At 50.4% G+C, this 24,898-nt stretch overlaps 28 non-coding genes across 28 annotated transcripts; 5 read left to right on the forward strand and 23 right to left on the reverse strand.

The window, feature by feature from the left end:
• Nucleotides 1-547: 547 nt before the first annotated feature.
• On the reverse strand, nucleotides 548-619 carry Trnap-ugg (transfer RNA proline (anticodon UGG)). The gene has a single exon. It is a non-coding gene; the product is annotated as a tRNA-Pro (tRNA).
• A 1,641-nt stretch (nucleotides 620-2,260) lies between these two features.
• Trnap-ugg (transfer RNA proline (anticodon UGG)) lies at nucleotides 2,261-2,332 on the reverse strand. The gene has a single exon. It is a non-coding gene; the product is annotated as a tRNA-Pro (tRNA).
• A 1,645-nt stretch (nucleotides 2,333-3,977) lies between these two features.
• Nucleotides 3,978-4,049, reverse strand: Trnap-cgg (transfer RNA proline (anticodon CGG)). Its single transcript has one exon. It is a non-coding gene; the product is annotated as a tRNA-Pro (tRNA).
• A 400-nt stretch (nucleotides 4,050-4,449) lies between these two features.
• Trnap-cgg (transfer RNA proline (anticodon CGG)) lies at nucleotides 4,450-4,521 on the reverse strand. The gene has a single exon. It is a non-coding gene; the product is annotated as a tRNA-Pro (tRNA).
• Nucleotides 4,522-4,921: 400 nt separating this feature from the next.
• Trnap-cgg (transfer RNA proline (anticodon CGG)) lies at nucleotides 4,922-4,993 on the reverse strand. Its single transcript has one exon. It is a non-coding gene; the product is annotated as a tRNA-Pro (tRNA).
• A 400-nt stretch (nucleotides 4,994-5,393) lies between these two features.
• Nucleotides 5,394-5,465, reverse strand: Trnap-ugg (transfer RNA proline (anticodon UGG)). Its single transcript has one exon. It is a non-coding gene; the product is annotated as a tRNA-Pro (tRNA).
• A 1,645-nt stretch (nucleotides 5,466-7,110) lies between these two features.
• On the reverse strand, nucleotides 7,111-7,182 carry Trnap-cgg (transfer RNA proline (anticodon CGG)). Its single transcript has one exon. It is a non-coding gene; the product is annotated as a tRNA-Pro (tRNA).
• Nucleotides 7,183-7,582: 400 nt separating this feature from the next.
• On the reverse strand, nucleotides 7,583-7,654 carry Trnap-cgg (transfer RNA proline (anticodon CGG)). Its single transcript has one exon. It is a non-coding gene; the product is annotated as a tRNA-Pro (tRNA).
• Nucleotides 7,655-8,054: 400 nt separating this feature from the next.
• Nucleotides 8,055-8,126, reverse strand: Trnap-cgg (transfer RNA proline (anticodon CGG)). The gene has a single exon. It is a non-coding gene; the product is annotated as a tRNA-Pro (tRNA).
• Nucleotides 8,127-8,526: 400 nt separating this feature from the next.
• Trnap-ugg (transfer RNA proline (anticodon UGG)) lies at nucleotides 8,527-8,598 on the reverse strand. Its single transcript has one exon. It is a non-coding gene; the product is annotated as a tRNA-Pro (tRNA).
• Nucleotides 8,599-10,248: 1,650 nt separating this feature from the next.
• On the reverse strand, nucleotides 10,249-10,320 carry Trnap-cgg (transfer RNA proline (anticodon CGG)). Its single transcript has one exon. It is a non-coding gene; the product is annotated as a tRNA-Pro (tRNA).
• A 400-nt stretch (nucleotides 10,321-10,720) lies between these two features.
• On the reverse strand, nucleotides 10,721-10,792 carry Trnap-cgg (transfer RNA proline (anticodon CGG)). The gene has a single exon. It is a non-coding gene; the product is annotated as a tRNA-Pro (tRNA).
• A 400-nt stretch (nucleotides 10,793-11,192) lies between these two features.
• Nucleotides 11,193-11,264, reverse strand: Trnap-cgg (transfer RNA proline (anticodon CGG)). Its single transcript has one exon. It is a non-coding gene; the product is annotated as a tRNA-Pro (tRNA).
• A 236-nt stretch (nucleotides 11,265-11,500) lies between these two features.
• On the forward strand, nucleotides 11,501-11,573 carry Trnav-uac (transfer RNA valine (anticodon UAC)). The gene has a single exon. It is a non-coding gene; the product is annotated as a tRNA-Val (tRNA).
• Nucleotides 11,574-12,174: 601 nt separating this feature from the next.
• On the reverse strand, nucleotides 12,175-12,246 carry Trnap-ugg (transfer RNA proline (anticodon UGG)). The gene has a single exon. It is a non-coding gene; the product is annotated as a tRNA-Pro (tRNA).
• Nucleotides 12,247-13,891: 1,645 nt separating this feature from the next.
• Trnap-cgg (transfer RNA proline (anticodon CGG)) lies at nucleotides 13,892-13,963 on the reverse strand. Its single transcript has one exon. It is a non-coding gene; the product is annotated as a tRNA-Pro (tRNA).
• Nucleotides 13,964-14,198: 235 nt separating this feature from the next.
• Trnav-uac (transfer RNA valine (anticodon UAC)) lies at nucleotides 14,199-14,271 on the forward strand. Its single transcript has one exon. It is a non-coding gene; the product is annotated as a tRNA-Val (tRNA).
• A 596-nt stretch (nucleotides 14,272-14,867) lies between these two features.
• Nucleotides 14,868-14,944, reverse strand: Trnap-ugg (transfer RNA proline (anticodon UGG)). The gene has a single exon. It is a non-coding gene; the product is annotated as a tRNA-Pro (tRNA).
• A 1,646-nt stretch (nucleotides 14,945-16,590) lies between these two features.
• On the reverse strand, nucleotides 16,591-16,662 carry Trnap-cgg (transfer RNA proline (anticodon CGG)). The gene has a single exon. It is a non-coding gene; the product is annotated as a tRNA-Pro (tRNA).
• Nucleotides 16,663-16,897: 235 nt separating this feature from the next.
• On the forward strand, nucleotides 16,898-16,970 carry Trnav-uac (transfer RNA valine (anticodon UAC)). Its single transcript has one exon. It is a non-coding gene; the product is annotated as a tRNA-Val (tRNA).
• Nucleotides 16,971-17,571: 601 nt separating this feature from the next.
• On the reverse strand, nucleotides 17,572-17,643 carry Trnap-ugg (transfer RNA proline (anticodon UGG)). Its single transcript has one exon. It is a non-coding gene; the product is annotated as a tRNA-Pro (tRNA).
• A 1,648-nt stretch (nucleotides 17,644-19,291) lies between these two features.
• Trnap-cgg (transfer RNA proline (anticodon CGG)) lies at nucleotides 19,292-19,363 on the reverse strand. The gene has a single exon. It is a non-coding gene; the product is annotated as a tRNA-Pro (tRNA).
• Nucleotides 19,364-19,598: 235 nt separating this feature from the next.
• Trnav-uac (transfer RNA valine (anticodon UAC)) lies at nucleotides 19,599-19,671 on the forward strand. The gene has a single exon. It is a non-coding gene; the product is annotated as a tRNA-Val (tRNA).
• A 596-nt stretch (nucleotides 19,672-20,267) lies between these two features.
• On the reverse strand, nucleotides 20,268-20,344 carry Trnap-ugg (transfer RNA proline (anticodon UGG)). Its single transcript has one exon. It is a non-coding gene; the product is annotated as a tRNA-Pro (tRNA).
• A 1,647-nt stretch (nucleotides 20,345-21,991) lies between these two features.
• On the reverse strand, nucleotides 21,992-22,063 carry Trnap-cgg (transfer RNA proline (anticodon CGG)). The gene has a single exon. It is a non-coding gene; the product is annotated as a tRNA-Pro (tRNA).
• A 235-nt stretch (nucleotides 22,064-22,298) lies between these two features.
• Trnav-uac (transfer RNA valine (anticodon UAC)) lies at nucleotides 22,299-22,371 on the forward strand. Its single transcript has one exon. It is a non-coding gene; the product is annotated as a tRNA-Val (tRNA).
• A 596-nt stretch (nucleotides 22,372-22,967) lies between these two features.
• On the reverse strand, nucleotides 22,968-23,044 carry Trnap-ugg (transfer RNA proline (anticodon UGG)). The gene has a single exon. It is a non-coding gene; the product is annotated as a tRNA-Pro (tRNA).
• A 1,644-nt stretch (nucleotides 23,045-24,688) lies between these two features.
• Trnap-cgg (transfer RNA proline (anticodon CGG)) lies at nucleotides 24,689-24,760 on the reverse strand. Its single transcript has one exon. It is a non-coding gene; the product is annotated as a tRNA-Pro (tRNA).
• Between the last annotated feature and the right edge of the window lie 138 nt (nucleotides 24,761-24,898).

Below are 24,898 nucleotides of genomic sequence, written 5' to 3' on the forward strand. Positions count from 1 at the left end.
GAATGCAGAGACAAGCAATGTCGTATGCTAGACGGATAGGGCGTCATTTTACTGTCAAATACTGTTGCTCTCTTATTGCACCGGTATTTGGTAACTGAGAACGCCCCTAGCTCCATTATGGCTGGCAAAATTTATAATCCGGTTCTTCAGGGCTACTTCAAGTGCGCTTGCTACTGGCTTTCCTGAGCTCACCCTACTCGCCTTGTCACAGCTCTGTCAAAGTGTAATGCTAACTAATAATGAAAAACTCTTAGCCACGCTCAATCTTACATGCCACCCCTTGGTTGTTGCCGTCGCTAGTAAGATGAGGGTAGACTGTCGCACAATTAAGCTGAATCTCCACTCACGGTGCACATATCCCGCAAAGACAACCTTGTTTTCCGTTGCATGCAAAATTACCGTCTGCCTTTCTACCGAATTCCACCTACGTACTTTACTGGTGCCGCATTCTTGTTATATCCACGTGCTATAACAGGCGTCTACTCTTCATTGAGGAGCTGCAACCGGGGCTGAGTTCCACCTACGCTTCAGCACGGTCAAAATGGCAGGGCTCGTCCGGGATTTGAACCCGGGACCTCCTGCACCCAAAGCAGGAATCATACCCCTAGACCAACGAGCCACCTGGCTGGAGCAGTCAAGTTAATCCCAAGTAGTGGGCCTCACAGGGAACACAAACTTTCACGCGAATTCGCAAGATAAACGCTTTCTGCAGGCAGCACTCACCACTGTTGAGAAGAATATTAAAGGCAACGAATAAAAAGCGAAATAACTTCATCGAGCACTGCTTATGAACAGCCGGCAGTGCCTCAGTTTCGGTATGTGGTTTCTCAGGGTTAAGAGGAGGCGAATGCACTAAACAAAAGAACATCGGGAAACCAAGCACCAACTCATAACGAAAAGATTGCAAAATATACTGCAAGCAAAATTTCCAGAAGACGGATACTGAAGACGCCGCAGACAAAAGAATTATTCTATGCAGTAACGATTATCTAGGAAGCGTGAATTGCATGTGCTGCTCCACCACACAACTTCTTTTGATACTGTTTTACTTATTCTAAATTTTCATTACCTGATCGTCTCTAAAATACTGTGCGGTTATCACCTGGTTTCCAACAGCGATAGTAGTAAGTAAATCGACTACAAAGTCTTTCAAAGTAGGTCAGACACAAAAAAAAAAAATCGGAGCTGCGTGTAGCTCATGTCATTCTGCTTTCAATCGTGAATCTCCGGCTGGGAGTAGTGGCGTACTTCTGTAATCCAAGCTTCTGGGAGGCCGTTGTGTGGGGGAGATCTGGAAACAACTACAGATTCGACCGTTCCACGAGCTCAGGAACAGCCGCGATGCCTTCATCGAGCTCTGCAGATCGACAGATGATAGTGTGGAAATTTCGGCAAGCGGTGGCTAAGGGTTAAGAGAAGCCAAACACACTAAACACAAGAAAGTCGGGAAACCGAAGCACACAACTCATAACGAAAAGATTGCGGAATGCAGTGCGAAAGCAAAACTTCGAGAAGACCAACTCTGAAGCCATCGGCGAGCTAGGAATTATTCCGCACAAGAAGCGATCATGTAGGAAGAGCGAGCCGAGGCTGTCGCTCGACCACACAATAAATTTTTGCTTAATCCCAATTTGCAGTACCGGTTCGACACTAGAATACTGCGCCTTGGTTCTTCCAAAAGCGATAGTAATAAGCACGTCGACTGCAGTGTCATTTGGGGTAGTGAGTCAGACATGGAGAGGATATGGGGCGGGTGGAATATGCAACGACAGGGGCATTGCAGGGCGGCCGCCGGCTCCTTGCGCTGTGGCGCACCGGTGCCGGCGGCGGCCTGGCTGGGCTGCTGGTGCCTCCATGTAGAGCTGCCGCCGAGCCCAGGCAAAGTGCCGCTAACGAAGCGATTGCCTTTGGTGACATCTTTTGCAATAACGACTGCGCGAATCGACGGTATCTCGTAAGGAAGGAAAGAGCAGCAGCAGCTGCCGCCGAGCCCAGGCGCCGTGCCTAACACGCAGGTCCCCGGCTCGATTGCGGGCGGAAACCCGTTTTCGTCCCACTCAGCAAGACACTTGCTACGATCTCTACTGTGACCATTTAAATCAACTTCAAACGTTCCATCAGCAGGGTGCACATGGCTCAAATGAAACATGAAACGGTTTCAGAACTGGTTGTCGGATTTTAGCGCTGACTTGGAGGCCTGGAAATGCGCGAAACAGCCGCCGCCATGCGATTTGTTACCACACCGTTGTACAAAACGCAAGGACTCGTCCGGGATTTGAACCCGGGACCTCCTGCACCCAAAGCAGGAATCATACCCCTAGACCAACGAGCCACCTGGCTGGAGCAGTCAAGTTAATCCCAAGTAGTGGGCCTCACAGGGAACACAAACTTTCACGCGAATTCGCAAGATAAACGCTTTCTGCAGGCAGCACTCACCACTGTTGAGAAGAATATTAAAGGCAACGAATAAAAAGCGAAAGAACTTCATCGAGCACTGCTTATGAACAGCCGGCAGTGCCTCAGTTTCGGTATGTGGTTTCTCAGGGTTAAGAGGAGGCGAATGCACTAAACAAAAGAACATCGGGAAACCAAGCACCAACTCATAACGAAAAGATTGCAAAATATACTGCAAGCAAAATTTCCAGAAGACGGATACTGAAGACGCCGCAGACAAAAGAATTATTCTATGCAGTAACGATTATCTAGGAAGCGTGAATTGCATGTGCTGCTCCACCACACAACTTCTTTTGATACTGTTTTACTTATTCTAAATTTTCATTACCTGATCGTCTCTAAAATACTGTGCGGTTATCACCTGGTTTCCAACAGCGATAGTAGTAAGTAAATCGACTACAAAGTCTTTCAAAGTAGGTCAGACACAAAAAAAAAAAAAAAATCGGAGCTGCGTGTAGCTCATGTCATTCTGCTTTCAATCGTGAATCTCCGGCTGGGAGTAGTGGCGTACTTCTGTAATCCAAGCTTCTGGGAGGCCGTTGTGTGGGAGAGATCTGGAAACAACTACAGATTCGACCGTTCCACGAGCTCAGGAACGGCCGCGATGCCTTCATCGAGCTCTGCAGATCGACAGATGATAGTGTGGAAATTTCGGCAAGCGGTGGCTAAGGGTTAAGAGAAGCCAAACACACTAAACACAAGAAAGTCGGGAAACCGAAGCACACAACTCATAACGAAAAGATTGCGGAATGCAGTGCGAAAGCAAAACTTCGAGAAGACCAACTCTGAAGCCATCGGCGAGCTAGGAATTATTCCGCACAAGAAGCGATCATGTAGGAAGAGCGAGCCGAGGCTGTCGCTCGACCACACAATAAATTTTTGCTTAATCCCAATTTGCAGTACCGGTTCGACACTAGAATACTGCGCCTTGGTTCTTCCAAAAGCGATAGTAATAAGCACGTCGACTGCAGTGTCATTTGGGGTAGTGAGTCAGACATGGAGAGGATATGGGGCGGGTGGAATATGCAACGACAGGGGCATTGCAGGGCGGCCGCCGGCTCCTTGCGCTGTGGCGCACCGGTGCCGGCGGCGGCCTGGCTGGGCTGCTGGTGCCTCCATGTAGAGCTGCCGCCGAGCCCAGGCAAAGTGCCGCTAACGAAGCGATTGCCTTTGGTGACATCTTTTGCAATAACGACTGCGCGAATCGACGGTATCTCGTAAGGAAGGAAAGAGCAGCAGCAGCTGCCGCCGAGCCCAGGCGCCGTGCCTAACACGCAGGTCCCCGGCTCGATTGCGGGCGGAAACCCGTTTTCGTCCCACTCAGCAAGACACTTGCTACGATCTCTACTGTGACCATTTAAATCAACTTCAAACGTTCCATCAGCAGGGTGCACATGGCTCAAATGAAACATGAAACGGTTTCAGAACTGGTTGTCGGATTTTAGCGCTGACTTGGAGGCCTGGAAATGCGCGAAACAGCCGCCGCCATGCGATTTGTTACCACACCGTTGTACAAAACGCAAGGGCTCGTCCGGGATTTGAAACCGGGACCTCCTGCACCCGAAGCAGGAATCATACCCCTAGACCAACGAGCCTGCCGCCGCGCCCAGGCAAAGTGCCGCTAACGAAGCGATTGCCTTTGGTGACATCTTTTGCAATAACGACTGCGCGAATCGACGGTATCTCGTAAGGAAGGAAAGAGCAGCAGCAGCTGCCGCCGAGCCCAGGCGCCGTGCCTAACACGCAGAAGGTCCCCGGCTCGATTGCGGGCGGAAACCCGTTTTCGTCCCACTCAGCAAGACACTTGCTACGATCTCTACTGTGACCATTTAAATCAACTTCAAACGTTCCATCAGCAGGGTGCACATGGCTCAAATGAAACATGAAACGGTTTCAGAACTGGTTGTCGGATTTTAGCGCTGACTTGGAGGCCTGGAAATGCGCGAAACAGCCGCCGCCATGCGATTTGTTACCACACCGTTGTACAAAACGCAAGGACTCGTCCGGGATTTGAACCCGGGACCTCCTGCACCCGAAGCAGGAATCATACCCCTAGACCAACGAGCCTGCCGCCGAGCCCAGGCAAAGTGCCGCTAACGAAGCGATTGCCTTTGGTGACATCTTTTGCAATAACGACTGCGCGAATCGACGGTATCTCGTAAGGAAGGAAAGAGCAGCAGCAGCTGCCGCCGAGCCCAGGCGCCGTGCCTAACACGCAGAAGGTCCCCGGCTCGATTGCGGGCGGAAACCCGTTTTCGTCCCACTCAGCAAGACACTTGCTACGATCTCTACTGTGACCATTTAAATCAACTTCAAACGTTCCATCAGCAGGGTGCACATGGCTCAAATGAAACATGAAACGGTTTCAGAACTGGTTGTCGGATTTTAGCGCTGACTTGGAGGCCTGGAAATGCGCGAAACAGCCGCCGCCATGCGATTTGTTACCACACCGTTGTACAAAACGCAAGGACTCGTCCGGGATTTGAACCCGGGACCTCCTGCACCCGAAGCAGGAATCATACCCCTAGACCAACGAGCCTGCCGCCGAGCCCAGGCAAAGTGCCGCGCTCGAAGCGATTGCCTTTGGTGACATCTTTTGCAATAACGACTGCGCGAATCGACGGTATCTCGTAAGGAAGGAAAGAGCAGCAGCAGCTGCCGCCGAGCCCAGGCGCCGTGCCTAACACGCAGAAGGTCCCCGGCTCGATTGCGGGCGGAAACCCGTTTTCGTCCCACTCAGCAAGACACTTGCTACGATCTCTACTGTGACCATTTAAATCAACTTCAAACGTTCCATCAGCAGGGTGCACATGGCTCAAATGAAACATGAAACGGTTTCAGAACTGGTTGTCGGATTTTAGCGCTGACTTGGAGGCCTGGAAATGCGCGAAACAGCCGCCGCCATGCGATTTGTTACCACACCGTTGTACAAAACGCAAGGACTCGTCCGGGATTTGAACCCGGGACCTCCTGCACCCAAAGCAGGAATCATACCCCTAGACCAACGAGCCACCTGGCTGGAGCAGTCAAGTTAATCCCAAGTAGTGGGCCTCACAGGGAACACAAACTTTCACGCGAATTCGCAAGATAAACGCTTTCTGCAGGCAGCACTCACCACTGTTGAGAAGAATATTAAAGGCAACGAATAAAAAGCGAAATAACTTCATCGAGCACTGCTTATGAACAGCCGGCAGTGCCTCAGTTTCGGTATGTGGTTTCTCAGGGTTAAGAGGAGGCGAATGCACTAAACAAAAGAACATCGGGAAACCAAGCACCAACTCATAACGAAAAGATTGCAAAATATACTGCAAGCAAAATTTCCAGAAGACGGATACTGAAGACGCCGCAGACAAAAGAATTATTCTATGCAGTAACGATTATCTAGGAAGCGTGAATTGCATGTGCTGCTCCACCACACAACTTCTTTTGATACTGTTTTACTTATTCTAAATTTTCATTACCTGATCGTCTCTAAAATACTGTGCGGTTATCACCTGGTTTCCAACAGCGATAGTAGTAAGTAAATCGACTACAAAGTCTTTCAAAGTAGGTCAGACACAAAAAAAAAAAAAAAATCGGAGCTGCGTGTAGCTCATGTCATTCTGCTTTCAATCGTGAATCTCCGGCTGGGAGTAGTGGCGTACTTCTGTAATCCAAGCTTCTGGGAGGCCGTTGTGTGGGAGAGATCTGGAAACAACTACAGATTCGACCGTTCCACGAGCTCAGGAACGGCCGCGATGCCTTCATCGAGCTCTGCAGATCGACAGATGATAGTGTGGAAATTTCGGCAAGCGGTGGCTAAGGGTTAAGAGAAGCCAAACACACTAAACACAAGAAAGTCGGGAAACCGAAGCACACAACTCATAACGAAAAGATTGCGGAATGCAGTGCGAAAGCAAAACTTCGAGAAGACCAACTCTGAAGCCATCGGCGAGCTAGGAATTATTCCGCACAAGAAGCGATCATGTAGGAAGAGCGAGCCGAGGCTGTCGCTCGACCACACAATAAATTTTTGCTTAATCCCAATTTGCAGTACCGGTTCGACACTAGAATACTGCGCCTTGGTTCTTCCAAAAGCGATAGTAATAAGCACGTCGACTGCAGTGTCATTTGGGGTAGTGAGTCAGACATGGAGAGGATATGGGGCGGGTGGAATATGCAACGACAGGGGCATTGCAGGGCGGCCGCCGGCTCCTTGCGCTGTGGCGCACCGGTGCCGGCGGCGGCCTAGCTGGGCTGCTGGTGCCTCCATGTAGAGCTGCCGCCGAGCCCAGGCAAAATGCCGCTAACGAAGCGATTGCCTTTGGTGACATCTTTTGCAATAACGACTGCGCGAATCGACGGTATCTCGTAAGGAAGGAAAGAGCAGCAGCAGCTGCCGCCGAGCCCAGGCGCCGTGCCTAACACGCAGGTCCCCGGCTCGATTGCGGGCGGAAACCCGTTTTCGTCCCACTCAGCAAGACACTTGCTACGATCTCTACTGTGACCATTTAAATCAACTTCAAACGTTCCATCAGCAGGGTGCACATGGCTCAAATGAAACATGAAACGGTTTCAGAACTGGTTGTCGGATTTTAGCGCTGACTTGGAGGCCTGGAAATGCGCGAAACAGCCGCCGCCATGCGATTTGTTACCACACCGTTGTACAAAACGCAAGGGCTCGTCCGGGATTTGAACCCGGGACCTCCTGCACCCGAAGCAGGAATCATACCCCTAGACCAACGAGCCTGCCGCCGCGCCCAGGCAAAGTGCCGCTAACGAAGCGATTGCCTTTGGTGACATCTTTTGCAATAACGACTGCGCGAATCGACGGTATCTCGTAAGGAAGGAAAGAGCAGCAGCAGCTGCCGCCGAGCCCAGGCGCCGTGCCTAACACGCAGAAGGTCCCCGGCTCGATTGCGGGCGGAAACCCGTTTTCGTCCCACTCAGCAAGACACTTGCTACGATCTCTACTGTGACCATTTAAATCAACTTCAAACGTTCCATCAGCAGGGTGCACATGGCTCAAATGAAACATGAAACGGTTTCAGAACTGGTTGTCGGATTTTAGCGCTGACTTGGAGGCCTGGAAATGCGCGAAACAGCCGCCGCCATGCGATTTGTTACCACACCGTTGTACAAAACGCAAGGACTCGTCCGGGATTTGAACCCGGGACCTCCTGCACCCGAAGCAGGAATCATACCCCTAGACCAACGAGCCTGCCGCCGAGCCCAGGCAAAGTGCCGCTAACGAAGCGATTGCCTTTGGTGACATCTTTTGCAATAACGACTGCGCGAATCGACGGTATCTCGTAAGGAAGGAAAGAGCAGCAGCAGCTGCCGCCGAGCCCAGGCGCCGTGCCTAACACGCAGAAGGTCCCCGGCTCGATTGCGGGCGGAAACCCGTTTTCGTCCCACTCAGCAAGACACTTGCTACGATCTCTACTGTGACCATTTAAATCAACTTCAAACGTTCCATCAGCAGGGTGCACATGGCTCAAATGAAACATGAAACGGTTTCAGAACTGGTTGTCGGATTTTAGCGCTGACTTGGAGGCCTGGAAATGCGCGAAACAGCCACCGCCATGCGATTTGTTACCACACCGTTGTACAAAACGCAAGGACTCGTCCGGGATTTGAACCCGGGACCTCCTGCACCCGAAGCAGGAATCATACCCCTAGACCAACGAGCCTGCCGCCGAGCCCAGGCAAAGTGCCGCTAACGAAGCGATTGCCTTTGGTGACATCTTTTGCAATAACGACTGCGCGAATCGACGGTATCTCGTAAGGAAGGAAAGAGCAGCAGCAGCTGCCGCCGAGCCCAGGCGCCGTGCCTAACACGCAGAAGGTCCCCGGCTCGATTGCGGGCGGAAACCCGTTTTCGTCCCACTCAGCAAGACACTTGCTACGATCTCTACTGTGACCATTTAAATCAACTTCAAACGTTCCATCAGCAGGGTGCACATGGCTCAAATGAAACATGAAACGGTTTCAGAACTGGTTGTCGGATTTTAGCGCTGACTTGGAGGCCTGGAAATGCGCGAAACAGCCGCCGCCATGCGATTTGTTACCACACCGTTGTACAAAACGCAAGGACTCGTCCGGGATTTGAACCCGGGACCTCCTGCACCCAAAGCAGGAATCATACCCCTAGACCAACGAGCCACCTGGCTGGAGCAGTCAAGTTAATCCCAAGTAGTGGGCCTCACAGGGAACACAAACTTTCACGCGAATTCGCAAGATAAACGCTTTCTGCAATCAGCACTCACCACTGTTGAGAAGAATATTAAAGGCAACGAATAAAAAGCGAAATAACTTCATCGAGCACTGCTTATGAACAGCCGGCAGTGCCTCAGTTTCGGTATGTGGTTTCTCAGGGTTAAGAGGAGGCGAATGCACTAAACAAAAGAACATCGGGAAACCAAGCACCAACTCATAACGAAAAGATTGCAAAATATACTGCAAGCAAAATTTCCAGAAGACGGATACTGAAGACGCCGCAGACAAAAGAATTATTCTATGCAGTAACGATTATCTAGGAAGCGTGAATTGCATGTGCTGCTCCACCACACAATTTCTTTTGATACTGTTTTACTTATTCTAAATTTTCATTACCTGATCGTCTCTAAAATACTGTGCGGTTATCACCTGGTTTCCAACAGCGATAGTAGTAAGTAAATCGACTACAAAGTCTTTCAAAGTAGGTCAGACACAAAAAAAAAAAAAAAAAATCGGAGCTGCGTGTAGCTCATGTCATTCTGCTTTCAATCGTGAATCTCCGGCTGGGAGTAGTGGCGTACTTCTGTAATCCAAGCTTCTGGGAGGCCGTTGTGTGGGAGAGATCTGGAAACAACTACAGATTCGACCGTTCCACGAGCTCAGGAACCGCCGCGATGCCTTCATCGAGCTCTGCAGATCGACAGATGATAGTGTGGAAATTTCGGCAAGCGGTGGCTAAGGGTTAAGAGAAGCCAAACACACTAAACACAAGAAAGTCGGGAAACCGAAGCACACAACTCATAACGAAAAGATTGCGGAATGCAGTGCGAAAGCAAAACTTCGAGACGACCAACTCTGAAGCCATCGGCGAGCTAGGAATTATTCCGCACAAGAAGCGATCATGTAGGAAGAGCGAGCCGAGGCTGTCGCTCGACCACACAATAAATTTTTGCTTAATCCCAATTTGCAGTACCGGTTCGACACTAGAATACTGCGCCTTGGTTCTTCCAAAAGCGATAGTAATAAGCACGTCGACTGCAGTGTCATTTGGGGTAGTGAGTCAGACATGGAGAGGATATGGGGCGGGTGGAATATGCAACGACAGGGGCATTGCAGGGCGGCCGCCGGCTCCTTGCGCTGTGGCGCACCGGTGCCGGCGGCGGCCTGGCTGGGCTGCTGGTGCCTCCATGTAGAGCTGCCGCCGAGCCCAGGCAAAGTGCCGCTAACGAAGCGATTGCCTTTGGTGACATCTTTTGCAATAACGACTGCGCGAATCGACGGTATCTCGTAAGGAAGGAAAGAGCAGCAGCAGCTGCCGCCGAGCCCAGGCGCCGTGCCTAACACGCAGAAGGTCCCCGGCTCGATTGCGGGCGGAAACCCGTTTTCGTCCCACTCAGCAAGACACTTGCTACGATCTCTACTGTGACCATTTAAATCAACTTCAAACGTTCCATCAGCAGGGTGCACATGGCTCAAATGAAACATGAAACGGTTTCAGAACTGGTTGTCGGATTTTAGCGCTGACTTGGAGGCCTGGAAATGCGCGAAACAGCCGCCGCCATGCGATTTGTTACCACACCGTTGTACAAAACGCAAGGACTCGTCCGGGATTTGAACCCGGGACCTCCTGCACCCGAAGCAGGAATCATACCCCTAGACCAACGAGCCTGCCGCCGAGCCCAGGCAAAGTGCCGCTAACGAAGCGATTGCCTTTGGTGACATCTTTTGCAATAACGACTGCGCGAATCGACGGTATCTCGTAAGGAAGGAAAGAGCAGCAGCAGCTGCCGCCGAGCCCAGGCGCCGTGCCTAACACGCAGAAGGTCCCCGGCTCGATTGCGGGCGGAAACCCGTTTTCGTCCCACTCAGCAAGACACTTGCTACGATCTCTACTGTGACCATTTAAATCAACTTCAAACGTTCCGTCAGCAGGGTGCACATGGCTCAAATGAAACATGAAACGGTTTCAGAACTGGTTGTCGGATTTTAGCGCTGACTTGGAGGCCTGGAAATGCGCGAAACAGCCACCGCCATGCGATTTGTTACCACACCGTTGTACAAAACGCAAGGACTCGTCCGGGATTTGAAGCCGGGACCTCCTGCACCCGAAGCAGGAATCATACCCCTAGACCAACGAGCCTGCCGCCGAGCCCAGGCAAAGTGCCGCTAACGAAGCGATTGCCTTTGGTGAAATCTTTTGCAATAACGACTGCGCGAATCGACGGTATCTCGTAAGGAAGGAAAGAGCAGCAGCAGCTGCCGCCGAGCCCAGGCGCCGTGCCTAACACGCAGAAGGTCCCCGGCTCGATTGCGGGCGGAAACCCGTTTTCGTCCCACTCAGCAAGACACTTGCTACGATCTCTACTGTGACCATTTAAATCAACTTCAAACGTTCCATCAGCAGGGTGCACATGGCTCAAATGAAACATGAAACGGTTTCAGAACTGGTTGTCGGATTTTAGCGCTGACTTGGAGGCCTGGAAATGCGCGAAACAGCCGCCGCCATGCGATTTGTTACCACACCGTTGTACAAAACGCAAGGGCTCGTCCGGGATTTGAACCCGGGACGTCCTGCACCCGAAGCAGGAATCATACCCCTAGACCAACGAGCCTATTCTTTCCGAAAACGCACTGCATGTGAATGACGCCACCTTTGATGGTCTCACCATGTAGGGCTGCAGCTCAGCCAGCGTTCTCCCTGTCTGTCGCGGTTGGATTGTTTCCATCGACGTCTTTTACTACAGGAACTTCACGAATCGGAGGGAGCTCGTAGCCGATTCCCCTGGCTGACACAGAAGACAAACTGTTGCTATTACGAGTCTCCGGGTGGTACATGAAAAGAACCGTCGTTTCCGTGGTGTAGCGGTTATCACGTCTGCTTTACACGCAGAAGGTCCCCGGTTCGATCCCGGGCGGGAACACAACAATTTTAATCTATATTTCGGATTTCATTTCCGAGATGACCTCACGTCCGCGAATGCAGAGACAAGCAATGTCGTATGCTAGACGGATAGGGCGTCATTTTACTGTCAAATACTGTTGCTCTCTTATTGCACCGGTATTTGGTAACTGAGAACGCCCCTAGCTCCATTATGGCTGGCAAAATTTATAATCCGGTTCTTCAGGGCTACTTCAAGTGCGCTTGCTACTGGCTTTCCTGAGCTCACCCTACTCGCCTTGTCACAGCTCTGTCAAAGTGTAATGCTAACTAATAATGAAAAACTCTTAGCCACGCTCAATCTTACATGCCACCCCTTGGTTGTTGCCGTCGCTAGTAAGATGAGGGTAGACTGTCGCACAATTAAGCTGAATCTCCACTCACGGTGCACATATCCCGCAAAGACAACCTTGTTTTCCGTTGCATGCAAAATTACCGTCTGCCTTTCTACCGAATTCCACCTACGTACTTTACTGGTGCCGCATTCTTGTTATATCCACGTGCTATAACAGGCGTCTACTCTTCATTGAGGAGCTGCAACCGGGGCTGAGTTCCACCTACGCTTCAGCACGGTCAAAATGGCAGGGCTCGTCCGGGATTTGAACCCGGGACCTCCTGCACCCAAAGCAGGAATCATACCCCTAGACCAACGAGCCACCTGGCTGGAGCAGTCAAGTTAATCCCAAGTAGTGGGCCTCACAGGGAACACAAACTTTCACGCGAATTCGCAAGATAAACGCTTTCTGCAGGCAGCACTCACCACTGTTGAGAAGAATATTAAAGGCAACGAATAAAAAGCGAAATAACTTCATCGAGCACTGCTTATGAACAGCCGGCAGTGCCTCAGTTTCGGTATGTGGTTTCTCAGGGTTAAGAGGAGGCGAATGCACTAAACAAAAGAACATCGGGAAACCAAGCACCAACTCATAACGAAAAGATTGCAAAATATACTGCAAGCAAAATTTCCAGAAGACGGATACTGAAGACGCCGCAGACAAAAGAATTATTCTATGCAGTAACGATTATCTAGGAAGCGTGAATTGCATGTGCTGCTCCACCACACAACTTCTTTTGATACTGTTTTACTTATTCTAAATTTTCATTACCTGATCGTCTCTAAAATACTGTGCGGTTATCACCTGGTTTCCAACAGCGATAGTAGTAAGTAAATCGACTACAAAGTCTTTCAAAGTAGGTCAGACACAAAAAAAAAAAAATCGGAGCTGCGTGTAGCTCATGTCATTCTGCTTTCAATCGTGAATCTCCGGCTGGGAGTAGTGGCGTACTTCTGTAATCCAAGCTTCTGGGAGGCCGTTGTGTGGGAGAGATCTGGAAACAACTACAGATTCGACCGTTCCACGAGCTCGGGAACGGCCGCGAGGCCTTCATCGAGCTCTGCAGATCGACAGATGATAGTGTGGAAATTTCGGCAAGCGGTGGCTAAGGGTTAAGAGAAGCCAAACACACTAAACACAAGAAAGTCGGGAAACCGAAGCACACAACTCATAACGAAAAGATTGCGGAATGCAGTGCGAAAGCAAAACTTCGAGAAGACCAACTCTGAAGCCATCGGCGAGCTAGGAATTATTCCGCACAAGAAGCGATCATGTAGGAAGAGCGAGCCGAGGCTGTCGCTCGACCACACAATAAATTTTTGCTTAATCCCAATTTGCAGTACCGGTTCGACACTAGAATACTGCGCCTTGGTTCTTCCAAAAGCGATAGTAATAAGCACGTCGACTGCAGTGTCATTTGGGGTAGTGAGTCAGACATGGAGAGGATATGGGGCGGGTGGAATATGCAACGACAGGGGCATTGCAGGGCGGCCGCCGGCTCCTTGCGCTGTGGCGCACCGGTGCCGGCGGCGGCCTGGCTGGGCTGCTGGTGCCTCCATGTAGAGCTGCCGCCGAGCCCAGGCAAAGTGCCGCTAACGAAGCGATTGCCTTTGGTGACATCTTTTGCAATAACGACTGCGCGAATCGACGGTATCTCGTAAGGAAGGAAAGAGCAGCAGCAGCTGCCGCCGAGCCCAGGCGCCGTGCCTAACACGCAGAAGGTCCCCGGCTCGATTGCGGGCGGAAACCCGTTTTCGTCCCACTCAGCAAGACACTTGCTACGATCTCTACTGTGACCATTTAAATCAACTTCAAACGTTCCATCAGCAGGGTGCACATGGCTCAAATGAAACATGAAACGGTTTCAGAACTGGTTGTCGGATTTTAGCGCTGACTTGGAGGCCTGGAAATGCGCGAAACAGCCGCCGCCATGCGATTTGTTACCACACCGTTGTACAAAACGCAAGGGCTCGTCCGGGATTTGAACCCGGGACCTCCTGCACCCGAAGCAGGAATCATACCCCTAGACCAACGAGCCTATTCGTTCCGAAAACGCACTGCATGTGAATGACGCCACCTTTGATGGTCTCACCATGTAGGGCTGCAGCTCAGCCAGCGTTCTCCCTGTCTGTCGCGGTTGGATTGTTTCCATCGACGTCTTTTACTACAGGAACTTCACGAATCGGAGGGAGCTCGTAGCCGATGCCCTTGCTAACACAGAAGACAAACTGTTGCTATTACGAGTCTCCGGGTGGTACATGAAAAGAACCGTCGTTTCCGTGGTGTAGCGGTTATCACGTCTGCTTTACACGCAGAAGGTCCCCGGTTCGATCCAGGGCGGGAACACAACAATTTTAATCTATATTTCGGATTTCATTTCCGAGATGACCTCACGTCCGCGAATGCAGAGACAAGCAATGTCGTATGCTAGACGGATAGGGCGTCATTTTACTGTCAAATACTGTTGCTCTCTTATTGCACCGGTATTTGGTAACTGAGAACGCCCCTAGCTCCATTATGGCTGGCAAAATTTATAATCCGGTTCTTCAGGGCTACTTCAAGTGCGCTTGCTACTGGCTTTCCTGAGCTCACCCTACTCGCCTTGTCACAGCTCTGTCAAAGTGTGATGCTAACTAATAATGAAAAACTCTTAGCCACGCTCAATCTTACATGCCACCCCTTGGTTGTTGCCGTCGCTAGTAAGATGAGGGTAGACTGTCGCACAATTAAGCTGAATCTCCACTCACGGTGCACATATCCCGCAAAGACAACCTTGTTTTCCGTTGCATGCAAAATTACCGTCTGCCTTTCTACCGAATTCCACCTACGTACTTTACTGGTGCCGCATTCTTGTTATATCCACGTGCAATAACAGGCGTCTACTCTTCATTGAGGAGCTGCAACCGGGGCTGAGTTCCACCTACGCTTCAGCACGGTCAAAATGGCAGGGCTCGTCCGGGATTTGAACCCTGGACCTCCTGCACCCAAAGCAGGAATCATACCCCTAGACCAACGAGTCACCTGGCTGGAGCAGTCAAGTTAATCCCAAGTAGTGGGCCTCACAGGGAACACAAACTTTCACGCGAATTCGCAAGATAAACGCTTTCTGCAGGCAGCACTCACCACTGTTGAGAAGAATATTAAAGGCAACGAATAAAAAGCGAAATAACTTCATCGAGCACTGCTTATGAACAGCCGGCAGTGCCTCAGTTTCGGTATGTGGTTTCTCAGGGTTAAGAGGAGGCGAATGCACTAAACAAAAGAACATCGGGAAACCAAGCACCAACTCATAACGAAAAGATTGCAAAATATACTGCAAGCAAAATTTCCAGAAGACGGATACTGAAGACGCCGCAGACAAAAGAATTATTCTATGCAGTAACGATTATCTAGGAAGCGTGAATTGCATGTGCTGCTCCACCACACAACTTCTTTTGATACTGTTTTACTTATTCTAAATTTTCATTACCTGATCGTCTCTAAAATACTGTGCGGTTATCACCTGGTTTCCAACAGCGATAGTAGTAAGTAAATCGACTACAAAGTCTTTCAAAGTAGGTCAGACACAAAAAAAAAAAAAAAAATCGGAGCTGCGTGTAGCTCATGTCATTCTGCTTTCAATCGTGAATCTCCGGCTGGGAGTAGTGGCGTACTTCTGTAATCCAAGCTTCTGGGAGGCCGTTGTGTGGGAGAGATCTGGAAACAACTACAGATTCGACCGTTCCACGAGCTCAGGAACAGCCGCGATGCCTTCATCGAGCTCTGCAGATCGACAGATGATAGTGTGGAAATTTCGGCAAGCGGTGGCTAAGGGTTAAGAGAAGCCAAACACACTAAACACAAGAAAGTCGGGAAACCGAAGCACACAACTCATAACGAAAAGATTGCGGAATGCAGTGCGAAAGCAAAACTTCGAGAAGACCAACTCTGAAGCCATCGGCGAGCTAGGAATTATTCCGCACAAGAAGCGATCATGTAGGAAGAGCGAGCCGAGGCTGTCGCTCGACCACACAATAAATTTTTGCTTAATCCCAATTTGCAGTACCGGTTCGACACTAGAATACTGCGCCTTGGTTCTTCCAAAAGCGATAGTAATAAGCACGTCGACTGCAGTGTCATTTGGGGTAGTGAGTCAGACATGGAGAGGATATGGGGCGGGTGGAATATGCAACGACAGGGGCATTGCAGGGCGGCCGCCGGCTCCTTGCGCTGTGGCGCACCGGTGCCGGCGGCGGCCTGGCTGGGCTGCTGGTGCCTCCATGTAGAGCTGCCGCCGAGCCCAGGCAAAGTGCCGCTAACGAAGCGATTGCCTTTGGTGACATCTTTTGCAATAACGACTGCGCGAATCGACGGTATCTCGTAAGGAAGGAAAGAGCAGCAGCAGCTGCCGCCGAGCCCAGGCGCCGTGCCTAACACGCAGGTCCCCGGCTCGATTGCGGGCGGAAACCCGTTTTCGTCCCACTCAGCAAGACACTTGCTACGATCTCTACTGTGACCATTTAAATCAACTTCAAACGTTCCATCAGCAGGGTGCACATGGCTCAAATGAAACATGAAACGGTTTCAGAACTGGTTGTCGGATTTTAGCGCTGACTTGGAGGCCTGGAAATGCGCGAAACAGCCGCCGCCATGCGATTTGTTACCACACCGTTGTACAAAACGCAAGGGCTCGTCCGGGATTTGAACCCGGGACCTCCTGCACCCGAAGCAGGAATCATACCCCTAGACCAACGAGCCTATTCGTTCCGAAAACGCACTGCATGTGAATGACGCCACCTTTGATGGTCTCACCATGTAGGGCTGCAGCTCAGCCAGCGTTCTCCCTGTCTGTCGCGGTTGGATTGTTTCCATCGACGTCTTTTACTACAGGAACTTCACGAATCGGAGGGAGCTCGTAGCCGATGCCCTTGCTAACACAGAAGACAAACTGTTGCTATTACGAGTCTCCGGGTGGTACATGAAAAGAACCGTCGTTTCCGTGGTGTAGCGGTTATCACGTTTGCTTTACACGCAGAAGGTCCCCGGTTCGATCCCGGGCGGGAACACAACAATTTTAATCTATATTTCGGATTTCATTTCCGAGATGACCTCACGTCCGCGAATGCAGAGACAAGCAATGTCGTATGCTAGACGGATAGGGCGTCATTTTACTGTCAAATACTGTTGCTCTCTTATTGCACCGGTATTTGGTAACTGAGAACGCCCCTAGCTCCATTATGGCTGGCAAAATTTATAATCCGGTTCTTCAGGGCTACTTCAAGTGCGCTTGCTACTGGCTTTCCTGAGCTCACCCTACTCGCCTTGTCACAGCTCTGTCAAAGTGTAATGCTAACTAATAATGAAAAACTCTTAGCCACGCTCAATCTTACATGCCACCCCTTGGTTGTTGCCGTCGCTAGTAAGATGAGGGTAGACTGTCGCACAATTAAGCTGAATCTCCACTCACGGTGCACATATCCCGCAAAGACAACCTTGTTTTCCGTTGCATGCAAAATTACCGTCTGCCTTTCTACCGAATTCCACCTACGTACTTTACTGGTGCCGCATTCTTGTTATATCCACGTGCTATAACAGGCGTCTACTCTTCATTGAGGAGCTGCAACCGGGGCTGAGTTCCACCTACGCTTCAGCACGGTCAAAATGGCAGGGCTCGTCCGGGATTTGAACCCGGGACCTCCTGCACCCAAAGCAGGAATCATACCCCTAGACCAACGAGCCACCTGGCTGGAGCAGTCAAGTTAATCCCAAGTAGTGGGCCTCACAGGGAACACAAACTTTCACGCGAATTCGCAAGATAAACGCTTTCTGCAGGCAGCACTCACCACTGTTGAGAAGAATATTAAAGGCAACGAATAAAAAGCGAAATAACTTCATCGAGCACTGCTTATGAACAGCCGGCAGTGCCTCAGTTTCGGTATGTGGTTTCTCAGGGTTAAGAGGAGGCGAATGCACTAAACAAAAGAACATCGGGAAACCAAGCACCAACTCATAACGAAAAGATTGCAAAATATACTGCAAGCAAAATTTCCAGAAGACGGATACTGAAGACGCCGCAGACAAAAGAATTATTCTATGCAGTAACGATTATCTAGGAAGCGTGAATTGCATGTGCTGCTCCACCACACAACTTCTTTTGATACTGTTTTACTTATTCTAAATTTTCATTACCTGATCGTCTCTAAAATACTGTGCGGTTATCACCTGGTTTCCAACAGCGATAGTAGTAAGTAAATCGACTACAAAGTCTTTCAAAGTAGGTCAGACACAAAAAAAAAAAAAAAATCGGAGCTGCGTGTAGCTCATGTCATTCTGCTTTCAATCGTGAATCTCCGGCTGGGAGTAGTGGCGTACTTCTGTAATCCAAGCTTCTGGGAGGCCGTTGTGTGGGAGAGATCTGGAAACAACTACAGATTCGACCGTTCCACGAGCTCAGGAACCGCCGCGATGCCTTCATCGAGCTCTGCAGATCGACAGATGATAGTGTGGAAATTTCGGCAAGCGGTGGCTAAGGGTTAAGAGAAGCCAAACACACTAAACACAAGAAAGTCGGGAAACCGAAGCACACAACTCATAACGAAAAGATTGCGGAATGCAGTGCGAAAGCAAAACTTCGAGAAGACCAACTCTGAAGCCATCGGCGAGCTAGGAATTATTCCGCACAAGAAGCGATCATGTAGGAAGAGCGAGCCGAGGCTGTCGCTCGACCACACAATAAATTTTTGCTTAATCCCAATTTGCAGTACCGGTTCGACACTAGAATACTGCGCCTTGGTTCTTCCAAAAGCGATAGTAATAAGCACGTCGACTGCAGTGTCATTTGGGGTAGTGAGTCAGACATGGAGAGGATATGGGGCGGGTGGAATATGCAACGACAGGGGCATTGCAGGGCGGCCGCCGGCTCCTTGCGCTGTGGCGCACCGGTGCCGGCGGCGGCCTGGCTGGGCTGCTGGTGCCTCCATGTAGAGCTGCCGCCGAGCCCAGGCAAAGTGCCGCTAACGAAGCGATTGCCTTTGGTGACATCTTTTGCAATAACGACTGCGCGAATCGACGGTATCTCGTAAGGAAGGAAAGAGCAGCAGCAGCTGCCGCCGAGCCCAGGCGCCGTGCCTAACACGCAGAAGGTCCCCGGCTCGATTGCGGGCGGAAACCCGTTTTCGTCCCACTCAGCAAGACACTTGCTACGATCTCTACTGTGACCATTTAAATCAACTTCAAACGTTCCATCAGCAGGGTGCACATGGCTCAAATGAAACATGAAACGGTTTCAGAACTGGTTGTCGGATTTTAGCGCTGACTTGGAGGCCTGGAAATGCGCGAAACAGCCGCCGCCATGCGATTTGTTACCACACCGTTGTACAAAACGCAAGGGCTCGTCCGGGATTTGAACCCGGGACCTCCTGCACCCGAAGCAGGAATCATACCCCTAGACCAACGAGCCTATTCCTTCCGAAAACGCACTGCATGTGAATGACGCCACCTTTGATGGTCTCACCATGTAGGGCTGCAGCTCAGCCAGCGTTCTCCCTGTCTGTCGCGGTTGGATTGTTTCCATCGACGTCTTTTACTACAGGAACTTCACGAATCGGAGGGAGCTCGTAGCCGATGCCCTTGCTAACACAGAAGACAAACTGTTGCTATTACGAGTCTCCGGGTGGTACATGAAAAGAACCGTCGTTTCCGTGGTGTAGCGGTTATCACGTCTGCTTTACACGCAGAAGGTCCCCGGTTCGATCCAGGGCGGGAACACAACAATTTTAATCTATATTTCGGATTTCATTTCCGAGATGACCTCACGTCCGCGAATGCAGAGACAAGCAATGTCGTATGCTAGACGGATAGGGCGTCATTTTACTGTCAAATACTGTTGCTCTCTTATTGCACCGGTATTTGGTAACTGAGAACGCCCCTAGCTCCATTATGGCTGGCAAAATTTATAATCCGGTTCTTCAGGGCTACTTCAAGTGCGCTTGCTACTGGCTTTCCTGAGCTCACCCTACTCGCCTTGTCACAGCTCTGTCAAAGTGTGATGCTAACTAATAATGAAAAACTCTTAGCCACGCTCAATCTTACATGCCACCCCTTGGTTGTTGCCGTCGCTAGTAAGATGAGGGTAGACTGTCGCACAATTAAGCTGAATCTCCACTCACGGTGCACATATCCCGCAAAGACAACCTTGTTTTCCGTTGCATGCAAAATTACCGTCTGCCTTTCTACCGAATTCCACCTACGTACTTTACTGGTGCCGCATTCTTGTTATATCCACGTGCTATAACAGGCGTCTACTCTTCATTGAGGAGCTGCAACCGGGGCTGAGTTCCACCTACGCTTCAGCACGGTCAAAATGGCAGGGCTCGTCCGGGATTTGAACCCGGGACCTCCTGCACCCAAAGCAGGAATCATACCCCTAGACCAACGAGTCACCTGGCTGGAGCAGTCAAGTTAATCCCAAGTAGTGGGCCTCACAGGGAACACAAACTTTCACGCGAATTCGCAAGATAAACGCTTTCTGCAGGCAGCACTCACCACTGTTGAGAAGAATATTAAAGGCAACGAATAAAAAGCGAAATAACTTCATCGAGCACTGCTTATGAACAGCCGGCAGTGCCTCAGTTTCGGTATGTGGTTTCTCAGGGTTAAGAGGAGGCGAATGCACTAAACAAAAGAACATCGGGAAACCAAGCACCAACTCATAACGAAAAGATTGCAAAATATACTGCAAGCAAAATTTCCAGAAGACGGATACTGAAGACGCCGCAGACAAAAGAATTATTCTATGCAGTAACGATTATCTAGGAAGCGTGAATTGCATGTGCTGCTCCACCACACAACTTCTTTTGATACTGTTTTACTTATTCTAAATTTTCATTACCTGATCGTCTCTAAAATACTGTGCGGTTATCACCTGGTTTCCAACAGCGATAGTAGTAAGTAAATCGACTACAAAGTCTTTCAGAGTAGGTCAGACACAAAAAAAAAAAAAAATCGGAGCTGCGTGTAGCTCATGTCATTCTGCTTTCAATCGTGAATCTCCGGCTGGGAGTAGTGGCGTACTTCTGTAATCCAAGCTTCTGGGAGGCCGTTGTGTGGGAGAGATCTGGAAACAACTACAGATTCGACCGTTCCACGAGCTCAGGAACAGCCGCGATGCCTTCATCGAGCTCTGCAGATCGACAGATGATAGAGTGGAAATTTCGGCAAGCGGTGGCTAAGGGTTAAGAGAAGCCAAACACACTAAACACAAGAAAGTCGGGAAACCGAAGCACACAACTCATAACGAAAAGATTGCGGAATGCAGTGCGAAAGCAAAACTTCGAGAAGACCAACTCTGAAGCCATCGGCGAGCTAGGAATTATTCCGCACAAGAAGCGATCATGTAGGAAGAGCGAGCCGAGGCTGTCGCTCGACCACACAATAAATTTTTGCTTAATCCCAGTTTGCAGTACCGGTTCGACACTAGAATACTGCGCCTTGGTTCTTCCAAAAGCGATAGTAATAAGCACGTCGACTGCAGTGTCATTTGGGGTAGTGAGTCAGACATGGAGAGGATATGGGGCGGGTGGAATATGCAACGACAGGGGCATTGCAGGGCGGCCGCCGGCTCCTTGCGCTGTGGCGCACCGGTGCCGGCGGCGGCCTGGCTGGGCTGCTGGTGCCTCCATGTAGAGCTGCCGCCGAGCCCAGGCAAAGTGCCGCTAACGAAGCGATTGCCTTTGGTGACATCTTTTGCAATAACGACTGCGCGAATCGACGGTATCTCGTAAGGAAGGAAAGAGCAGCAGCAGCTGCCGCCGAGCCCAGGCGCCGTGCCTAACACGCAGAAGGTCCCCGGCTCGATTGCGGGCGGAAACCCGTTTTCGTCCCACTCAGCAAGACACTTGCTACGATCTCTACTGTGACCATTTAAATCAACTTCAAACGTTCCATCAGCAGGGTGCACATGGCTCAAATGAAACATGAAACGGTTTCAGAACTGGTTGTCGGATTTTAGCGCTGACTTGGAGGCCTGGAAATGCGCGAAACAGCCGCCGCCATGCGATTTGTTACCACACCGTTGTACAAAACGCAAGGGCTCGTCCGGGATTTGAACCCGGGACCTCCTGCACCCGAAGCAGGAATCATACCCCTAGACCAACGAGCCTATTCCTTCCGAAAACGCACTGCATGTGAATGACGCCACCTTTGATGGTCTCACCATGTAGGGCTGCAGCTCAGCCAGCGTTCTCCCTGTCTGTCGCGGTTGGATTGTTTCCATCGACGTCTTTTACTACAGGAACTTCACGAATCGGAGGGAGCTCGTAGCCGATGCCCTTGCTAACACAGAAGACAAACTGTTGCTATTACGAGTCTCCGGGTGGTACATGAAAAGAACCGTCGTTTCCGTGGTGTAGCGGTTATCACGTCTGCTTTACACGCAGAAGGTCCCCGGTTCGATCCAGGGCGGGAACACAACAATTTTAATCTATATTTCGGATTTCATTTCCGAGATGACCTCACGTCCGCGAATGCAGAGACAAGCAATGTCGTATGCTAGACGGATAGGGCGTCATTTTACTGTCAAATACTGTTGCTCTCTTATTGCACCGGTATTTGGTAACTGAGAACGCCCCTAGCTCCATTATGGCTGGCAAAATTTATAATCCGGTTCTTCAGGGCTACTTCAAGTGCGCTTGCTACTGGCTTTCCTGAGCTCACCCTACTCGCCTTGTCACAGCTCTGTCAAAGTGTGATGCTAACTAATAATGAAAAACTCTTAGCCACGCTCAATCTTACATGCCACCCCTTGGTTGTTGCCGTCGCTAGTAAGATGAGGGTAGACTGTCGCACAATTAAGCTGAATCTCCACTCACGGTGCACATATCCCGCAAAGACAACCTTGTTTTCCGTTGCATGCAAAATTACCGTCTGCCTTTCTACCGAATTCCACCTACGTACTTTACTGGTGCCGCATTCTTGTTATATCCACGTGCTATAACAGGCGTCTACTCTTCATTGAGGAGCTGCAACCGGGGCTGAGTTCCACCTACGCTTCAGCACGGTCAAAATGGCAGGGCTCGTCCGGGATTTGAACCCGGGACCTCCTGCACCCAAAGCAGGAATCATACCCCTAGACCAACGAGTCACCTGGCTGGAGCAGTCAAGTTAATCCCAAGTAGTGGGCCTCACAGGGAACACAAACTTTCACGCGAATTCGCAAGATAAACGCTTTCTGCAGGCAGCACTCACCACTGTTGAGAAGAATATTAAAGGCAACGAATAAAAAGCGAAATAACTTCATCGAGCACTGCTTATGAACAGCCGGCAGTGCCTCAGTTTCGGTATGTGGTTTCTCAGGGTTAAGAGGAGGCGAATGCACTAAACAAAAGAACATCGGGAAACCAAGCACCAACTCATAACGAAAAGATTGCAAAATATACTGCAAGCAAAATTTCCAGAAGACGGATACTGAAGACGCCGCAGACAAAAGAATTATTCTATGCAGTAACGATTATCTAGGAAGCGTGAATTGCATGTGCTGCTCCACCACACAACTTCTTTTGATACTGTTTTACTTATTCTAAATTTTCATTACCTGATCGTCTCTAAAATACTGTGCGGTTATCACCTGGTTTCCAACAGCGATAGTAGTAAGTAAATCGACTACAAAGTCTTTCAGAGTAGGTCAGACACAAAAAAAAAAAAAAATCGGAGCTGCGTGTAGCTCATGTCATTCTGCTTTCAATCGTGAATCTCCGGCTGGGAGTAGTGGCGTACTTCTGTAATCCAAGCTTCTGGGAGGCCGTTGTGTGGGAGAGATCTGGAAACAACTACAGATTCGACCGTTCCACGAGCTCAGGAACAGCCGCGATGCCTTCATCGAGCTCTGCAGATCGACAGATGATAGAGTGGAAATTTCGGCAAGCGGTGGCTAAGGGTTAAGAGAAGCCAAACACACTAAACACAAGAAAGTCGGGAAACCGAAGCACACAACTCATAACGAAAAGATTGCGGAATGCAGTGCGAAAGCAAAACTTCGAGAAGACCAACTCTGAAGCCATCGGCGAGCTAGGAATTATTCCGCACAAGAAGCGATCATGTAGGAAGAGCGAGCCGAGGCTGTCGCTCGACCACACAATAAATTTTTGCTTAATCCCAGTTTGCAGTACCGGTTCGACACTAGAATACTGCGCCTTGGTTCTTCCAAAAGCGATAGTAATAAGCACGTCGACTGCAGTGTCATTTGGGGTAGTGAGTCAGACATGGAGAGGATATGGGGCGGGTGGAATATGCAACGACAGGGGCATTGCAGGGCGGCCGCCGGCTCCTTGCGCTGTGGCGCACCGGTGCCGGCGGCGGCCTGGCTGGGCTGCTGGTGCCTCCATGTAGAGCTGCCGCCGAGCCCAGGCAAAGTGCCGCTAACGAAGCGATTGCCTTTGGTGACATCTTTTGCAATAACGACTGCGCGAATCGACGGTATCTCGTAAGGAAGGAAAGAGCAGCAGCAGCTGCCGCCGAGCCCAGGCGCCGTGCCTAACACGCAGGTCCCCGGCTCGATTGCGGGCGGAAACCCGTTTTCGTCCCACTCAGCAAGACACTTGCTACGATCTCTACTGTGACCATTTAAATCAACTTCAAACGTTCCATCAGCAGGGTGCACATGGCTCAAATGAAACATGAAACGGTTTCAGAACTGGTTGTCGGATTTTAGCGCTGACTTGGAGGCCTGGAAATGCGCGAAACAGCCGCCGCCATGCGATTTGTTACCACACCGTTGTACAAAACGCAAGGGCTCGTCCGGGATTTGAACCCGGGACCTCCTGCACCCGAAGCAGGAATCATACCCCTAGACCAACGAGCCTATTCGTTCCGAAAACGCACTGCATGTGAATGACGCCACCTTTGATGGTCTCACCATGTAGGGCTGCAGCTCAGCCAGCGTTCTCCCTGTCTGTCGCGGTTGGATTGTTTCCATCGACGTCTTTTACTACAGGAACTT

This window comes from Schistocerca serialis, chromosome 2 (genome assembly GCF_023864345.2).
Source record: "Schistocerca serialis cubense isolate TAMUIC-IGC-003099 chromosome 2, iqSchSeri2.2, whole genome shotgun sequence".
In the NCBI taxonomy this organism is placed as follows: domain Eukaryota; kingdom Metazoa; phylum Arthropoda; class Insecta; order Orthoptera; family Acrididae; genus Schistocerca; species Schistocerca serialis.